Here is an 8,280-nt window from a genome sequence, read left to right as displayed (position 1 = left end):
AAATGACACAGACATTAACAACTATAGGTCACCGTAAGGCCTTCAACAATGAACAAAGCCCATACCGCATAGTCAGCTATAATAGGCCCCGATAAGACAATATAAACAATTCAAACGAGAAAACTAACGGCCCTATTTATGTAAAAATATGAACGAAAAACAAAATTGTAACACATAAACCAACGACAACCACTGAATTACAGGCTCCTGACTTGGGACAGGCACATACATAAATAATGTGATGGGTTTCAACATGTTAGCGGGATCCCAACCCTCCCCCTAACCTGGGACAGTGGTATAATAGCACAACATAAGACCGAACTATAAAAATCAGTTGAAAAAGGCTTAACTCATCAGATTGACAAAAATACAAGTAGACGTGGCCGGGTACTTATACTTCCCGACACAAAAAGACGCAATAAACATATCTGAGAGTATTCGCAGTTATCTGACAGCTAGTTCAAAGCCACTAACAATTTATAAAAAAATCATGCAACTAAGACTAAACTATCAATCCGTACACATCCAACATTCACTGGATTTAGTGTAAAGACGTCATAAACAGCCAGAGAAAAACATGACTTTGAGCAATGCCAAGTTACAGGTATCGACAGATTGTAGATCCATGAATATGTATTTGTAAATAACATGCTAGTAATATTTAGTTAACTTTTAATTTACTGATAATAAAATCAATATTTATACCAATAAAAACAATATTCAATGATCTTAATACAGTGTTGAATAGGTAACCTTTTAGAATAAGTTTATTTAAAGGAGCGACAAGTTCATATGGATCATTTCTAAATTTCCGGGCACGGTTAACAACATTTCCGTAAAAATGATGATGTGCTATCCCGTTTAAAATAAGTTTTCTACAGGTACAACCAAACTTCAAAACCAAATCTTTATATCTATGGAAAAATTTAGTAAAGGTTTTGAGTAATTTATGGTAACGATATCCCTGGTTAAATAATTTACCAGTAATACATAGGTTGCGTTCGTTAAAATCAAAAACGTCACAACAGACACGGGCATAGCGAACAAGTTGTGAAATATAAAAACCGTAAGATGGTGCCAAGGGAACATCACCATCTAAAAATGGAAAATAAACAATAGGGAACGAAAAATCGTCACTTTTGTCGTAAATCTTAGTGTGGAGTTTCCCGTTTAAAACCTTCATATCTAAATCCAGGAAAGGACAGTTATTATCGAATAAATTTGATTTATTTAAAGTAGGTTCCTTGGGGTAAATTTCAGCTAGCAGTATATTAAGAAAATTCTTGATTATTTAACGAAAAATATCATCAAGATAACGGTAAGTGTTTTTGAATTTATCAATTAAATGCAATTTCGACGGGTCTTTACTGAGTTTAGTCATAAACTGTGATTCGTAACAGTACAAAAACAAGTCTGCTAGTAAAGGGGCACAATTAGTTACCATGGGGATACCTAAAACCTGTCGATAAACTTTGTTGCTGAAACGTACATAAATATTATCAAGGAGAAAATTAACAGCTTCAATCATCTCATCACACCTCCAGTAAGTATATCTAGCATATTTACCTTTCTCATTTGAGAAGAAGCCTTTAAATGAGTTGCAGCAAATATATCGACATTCAGCTTTAACAAACGACCATTTAATTAAATAGGAAAACTTTTGTATAAAACGATAGTGTGGAAGTGTAGTGTAAAGAGTAGAAAAATCAAAACTATTAACAAAATCAAAAGGACCATCAAAAGCACGTAATTCATCTAAAACATCCAAACAATTTTTAACGCTCCAAAAATGGTTTTTACCACTATGTTCATATATTTTATTACAATAGTTTATGATGAGCTCTTTAATATTAGTTAATGAACTAGTTAAGAGAACTGAAATATTAATTGTAGAGGCCGAGATGAAACGATATTTAAATGGTTTTTTTTTTTTGTGTAGTTTAGGTAGCCAATACATAGTAGGGACCTTCAAATGTTCAGAAAAAGCCTTAAGCTTTGATGTGGTTGTGATATGCTTGTTTACTATATGACTCTCTGTGGAGCTGATGGACTTGAATGTAGATGATTTTAAAATTTCATTCTTAAGAACGTCCGTGTAGTATTTACGGCATACCACCACCACATTGTTGGCTGCTTTGTCGGCCGGTACAAACAAAAACCGCTGTGAAAGTATTTGAAGTTTATTTCTTATTCTTGAAATAGGTGTATTATGTACTCTTTTATTTACTTCTACATTATTTTCAAAATGTGATATTTTCTTTAGAATTCACTTTATGAGTATGTCTATAAATTATATACTTTAATTATAACAAATCTAAAAAGGATTAATGGTATCATCTGTTTATAGACACATCGTTCATCTTGTCTTTTTTGAAAAGGCAAAATTCATGTTGAACACGTGACAGTAATGTGTCATAATTTCGTTGTCTGGATGAAGCTTCTGTGTTCAAAAGTCTTTAAGATTGTTTTATTATATAGGTTTTGTATTGCAATTTTTTGTTTTACAAAATTGTTAAAATGTAAACTTTTAGCTATTTTTTGGAAAGTAGATTACTTTTGCTATCTAAATATGGGCTGTTTTGACACTTTAACGCACATGTATCGGAACTAGCATCATTAAGTCGTGCTACATTACTGAAATTTTCAGAATTTTAGTATTTGTGTTAAATTTTTGACTATTTTCGTCTTAAATGGAAGTGGTCGCATTGGTGTCCATTTTTAATATTGAAATGTATGTTGTATTTGATGATAAAACATAACATCTATAAAGATTAAGAGTGAACACGGACATCACCACTTTCATTTTTTACGAATAAACATCTAAAAAATGACATACTTTGGTCACATTTGATAGGCTTTTCATATTTAAGGAGGCTCGCGGATATGAGATTTTCAGAAAAAAATTAAACATTTATTTTTCATTACAAATTTTATTAATTACCCCATATGACTTTTAAATGTAGATATCATTGAAAAAGCTCCAAATTATCTCCCTTTGATGGAAAAATGCATTTTTTGGCATTAAAATTGAAATGTCTTTTTTAACTCATCGGTGACCTATATTTTTATTGTTGTTTTCGAAAAAGCTGTATATAAACTAAATAATTGTAAAATTTAAGCGATTTCTGTAATTTAGTTCTTTTTTTATTTCGATATTACCGCTATTTCTTCTATTAGATCAACAGAAAAAAAGGACATTAACAAAAATGTATGCTTCTTTCGAAGGCAGATTGTGAGCGTAAATGAACGGTGACCCCATTTTCTTATTTCACTATTCTATTAAGTATAAGATAAAAGAGGGACGAAAGATACCAAAGGGACAGTTAAAGTTCATTTATAGAAAAATGTAGCGAAATTCTATATTATCTAAAAAAATTGATTTAGACCCCCTTAAGCTTGAATTGATCGTATGACACAAGTTTTTTTTAGTTTTTTTCGATTTGTTTAGTCTTTGGTTTCAATTATGGACTTTGTAGACTATTGTATATCCTCTTTGTATGGTTTCGATTTTGCTTTTCTTTTTAATTCGCAAATTATCTATAAAAAAAAAGACAGAAACAAAAGGTCCAAAACTATTAATTACTGAAAGTAAGATCAGAAAAAAATAAACTGACTGATGCATCTATTTAAAAAAATGAACAATAGGAATCCAAATTACAAATGTTCAGTTGCATACCATAGTTGATATTTGTCTTCGCCTGTAAGTTTGAAAGTCTTAGAGTCTTAGAGTCTGTAAGTCTGTAAGTCTTAGAGTCTGTAAGTCTTAGAGTCTGTAAGTCTTAGAGTCTGTAAGTCTGTAAGTCTATATATCTATAAGTCTGTATGTCTATATCTGTAAGTCAGTTGCATACCATAGTTGATATTTCTCTTCGCCTGTAAGTTTGAAAGTTTGTAAGTCTTAGAGACTTAGAGACTTAGAGTCTGTAAGTCTATATATCTATAAGTCTGTATGTCTGTATCTGTAAGTCTGAAGACTGAAGTCTGTAATTCTTTTAGTCTGAATGTCTTTTAGTCTGAATGTCTTTTAGTCTAAAATAGATATAAGAAGATGTGATATGAGAGCCAATGAGACAACCCTGTTAGTCTATTTCTACTGGTAGTTTATAGAACACAACTTGATACACATGTTATTGTAGATATATTATTATCAATTCCACTGTTGATAAGTTGATAAATTAAAATTTCTGTTGTTTTCTTTTTTTTATGTGTGTTTTTTTTTTAACTTGCAAGGCATAACTGATGGGAATGATACGCGTGTCTTGTATTCGAACTTATAAATGTTATACATGTAATATTTCAAAATCTGAAGGATGTCTTTGTCATGATTGGTAAAATAGCAAAAAAAACTGAACACCTAGGAAAATCATCATCACAATCACTAAAAGAACGAAGAAACACAAAAATGCAGAAAGATGATGCTCATTAACACATGTAACAACAATAGGCTGTCAAGAGCCTTTGTCGCTCGCCTTGGTCTTTGTGAATGTCAAACATTCCTGACAAAAATCTATATTTTCCTAATCTTGTATGAATGATCTTTTAATTTGTTAAATTTTTCTCTAACTTCTTTAATTTTTACTCAAAACGAAAAAGAGGATAAAATAAATCATCATTATAACAATCAAAACCAAGGATTGCAAAAAGACAAAAAAAAAACCAAAGGACATTTAGATCAACAGTTACTATAAAAAATAAGTTTAAATGTTGTATTTCGTCAATTTGATACTAATAGATATACATCTAACAAACACATACATGGAACGTAGTCGGGTACTGTGCATATGAATAAGTTTAGAAAAATATGTTATAAAAAAGAAGATGTGGTATGATTGCCAATGAGACAACTATCTACAGGGACCAAAATTTCACAGATATTAGCAACTATAGGTCATCGTACGGCCTTAATCAATGAGCAAAGCCCATACCGCATAGTCAGCTATAGAAGGCCCCGATAAGACAATGTAAAACAATGTCAGTTGTTGTCTCTAGATTAAAAAAAAAAGGATTTGTTGCTTTGTGAATTTTGTGATTTTTGTAAACCGCTACACTACAAGTTATATCTTCGAATTTTTGGGAGTATTACGTAAACGTTCTGACTTTTAAACCTCTTTTTAACTTACGAAGTAATCTTAATTTAGAGTTGTCAGTTGTGTCCGCTCCCATTATGGTAAACCCATTATTTTACTATATTTCATACAATGATTGATAAATCGACCCAAAACAATGATTAAACCACGCTTTTCTTGTAACATAATTGACGATTCATGTTCTTTTGGAAAAAAAAAACACTTTAACATGTTAAACGTTTGATAAACAGAACGACATGCACACCATACAGCAATTGCAATTATAATTCACTTTAACAAAGAATATCCTTTTACTTAATCAAATTAAGCCATGCTTTACCAACATATCTTTTTTTGTGGACACAGTGTTCATCTTGTTTTGTAAGGAAAGAAAACAAATACACAATAACCAAGCGATGGTGATCTGTAATATACAAGACTCCCCGATATGGTCCTTATTTAAACCTTTATGGCATCATACATTGTGAAAGAAAAAGAAAGGCAATTTCAAAAATGGTTTTGTAAATAAAATGTCTAAATGGAAAAAAAAACCAGTTCAGACTATTACAACTGTGGAAGACTTAATAAATAAGAAGCAGAATTTAATATTTGGTAAGACACATCCTTTATTCTTCTATGTGTCTATAAGTCTATTTTAACTGGTAATTATTTTAACACAACTTGTTAAAGTCGCAAAACATCTTATTACCAATTCAGTCGTTTGTCAGTTGTTTCGATTATGTATTTTTTTTTTTTTTTTTTAGATTTTGTTTAAACTTACCTAACATACATGTATAAAGCGAAATGTGTGCTTGTAATCAATCTTATCGTGGACACGGTGTTTTAATTGTACTTTAATGGTTCTGATGTATAATATAATAGTGACCGGTCATCAATACTTGTATATATAAAAAAGAAGATGTGGTGTGATTGCCAATGAGACAACTGTCCAAAAGAGACAAAAATGAAACCGACATTAACAACTATAGGTCATCGTACGGCCTTCAACGAAGAGCAAAGCTCATAACGCATATTCAGTTATAAAAAGCCCCAATATAACAATGTAATACAATTCAAACGAGAAAGCTAATGGCCTTATTTATATAAAAAAATGAACGAAAAACAAATATGTAACACATAAACCAACGACGACCACAGAATAACAGGCTCCTACCTGGGACAGCACATTGTCTTTAGTGCCGTGTGGAGAGTGCCTCCCCGTACTTCAGGTTTATGCTCTTATAATATACTAGATTATTGAGTGTGTGTCCGAGCGAGAACTTCTCTAGTTCATTACATTAGGAATATTTTCTATGGTCGGGTTGTTGTCTCTTTGACACATTCCCCATTTACATTCTCAATTTAACATACATAAATAATGTGGCGGGGTTAAACATATTAGCGGTATCTCAACCTTCCCCTTAACCTGGGACAGCGGTATAACAGTATAATTCAATGTTTATAATTCCATTAATACATACAAATTTATTACGAAAACATCTTCTGGGTGTTGAACTGTTGCATTCTTGTTTGTTTTTTAATTGATCTATGATTTAATCGTATTTTGTTGGTACTTAAAAAAGTACACAGTGTTTAGTACCCTACAATGCATTATCCTAGTTTACCAATGTTAACAGATAACGAAATAGGATTAAAGAACTTGGCATTGTTTGTTTATTTTAAATGTGAACAAAAAATTCACCTTGAGTCAATGCATGAGGCCAATAAATATCGAATATTAATGTCGACTTTTCCATTACCTAACAAATTCAAGGAAGCGAAGTGTTAATCTCTCATAACCCGGGGCGTCTGTAGTTTATGAAATGCATATTCTATATTTTTTTTATGTTTTTTTATTTGTGACTTTATTTGGTTCAATGTGATCGTTCATTGTACTCACGGAATGTTACCGGAGAAAACATAAATTTATCTTTGGAAGTCATACAAAAATCAAATATGTTTTAAATACCTTTATAACTCTTTAAAAATATAAAATACAAACAAATTCAGAAACAGTAGGAAACATAAAAGCTAGCTAAACCTCTATCTGCAAGCTTATAATATTTAACATTACAGCTAGTGTCGTGTATTTTGCCGTTTACATTAAAAAAAAACAACAAACACTTGACGAACGAAAAAATATAGAATATGCTATTCGAAAATAAATGTATACATCTCGTACTATTATTACAAACTGTTTCATATAAGTCGGAATTCCTTCATACACTCGTGACGAACAACAAGAAGACAATTTAATTTCACATTCAGATATATTGATGATAGGCTTTCCATTAACAATCAATGCTGATTGGATTGCATTAAATTATTCCCTCAAGCTAGAAATTAAAGAAATAACAGACCTATCTACCTCAAACTCATTTTAGGCTTTTACCTCAAATTTGACATGCAAAGTCATCTCAGTACCTAAATCTGTAACAAAAGAGACGTCACCAGTGTCACTGCGGAAAGTTGATGACAAGGAGAATGTCAAAGAACCATTCATCTTTAAAAGAAATGTTTATCAGAAGATACCAAGAGCTTGTTGATACATAATCCGTTCCAACTTATCAAATAGTACACGATTGTTTTGAAGTATAGACATATGTGTAATTACTTTGTTCAATATCTTAATAACTTTTCATAGTATTCTTTTAATTGTCTCCTTGGATATCATGTTTACTTTTCGGTGTATTGTTTTTAGAAATCCATTTGACATGGCTTGATACTGGTACATCCCGTCATTGTACTATGGTACAATTTTGTATTCGTGTGTTTCATGTGTGCTAATGTGCTTTGGCGTTATGCCCTTTCGTTGTTCTTTGTTAACTATTTGTTTGTTTTTATAGTGATAAGAATCATAACACAATGTTGACCTGTGTACCCTATTTTGACATGTTTACCTAATACGTCCGTTTGTTTTGTTCACACTTCGTTGTTGATAATATACTGTAATTTTATGGGACCGCCATACGTTTAGCTAGCTGTTAAAACCAGGTTTAATTCACCATTTTATGCATAAGAACAAACTGTACTAAGTCAGTAATATGACATGTTTTATCCATTCGTTTGATGTGTTTGAGCTTTTGATTTTGTCATTCAATAAGCGACTCTCCGTTTTGAATTTTCCCCAGAGTTCGTTATTTGTGAGATTTTACTTTTCATTCGTGATGTGTTATCAACCATTTAAAGATAATGCACAATAATTCGAAACCTC

The sequence above is a fragment of the Mytilus edulis genome, chromosome 11 (assembly GCF_963676685.1).
Source record: "Mytilus edulis chromosome 11, xbMytEdul2.2, whole genome shotgun sequence".
Classification (NCBI taxonomy): domain Eukaryota; kingdom Metazoa; phylum Mollusca; class Bivalvia; order Mytilida; family Mytilidae; genus Mytilus; species Mytilus edulis.
Note: the sequence above shows the minus strand (reverse complement) of the source record.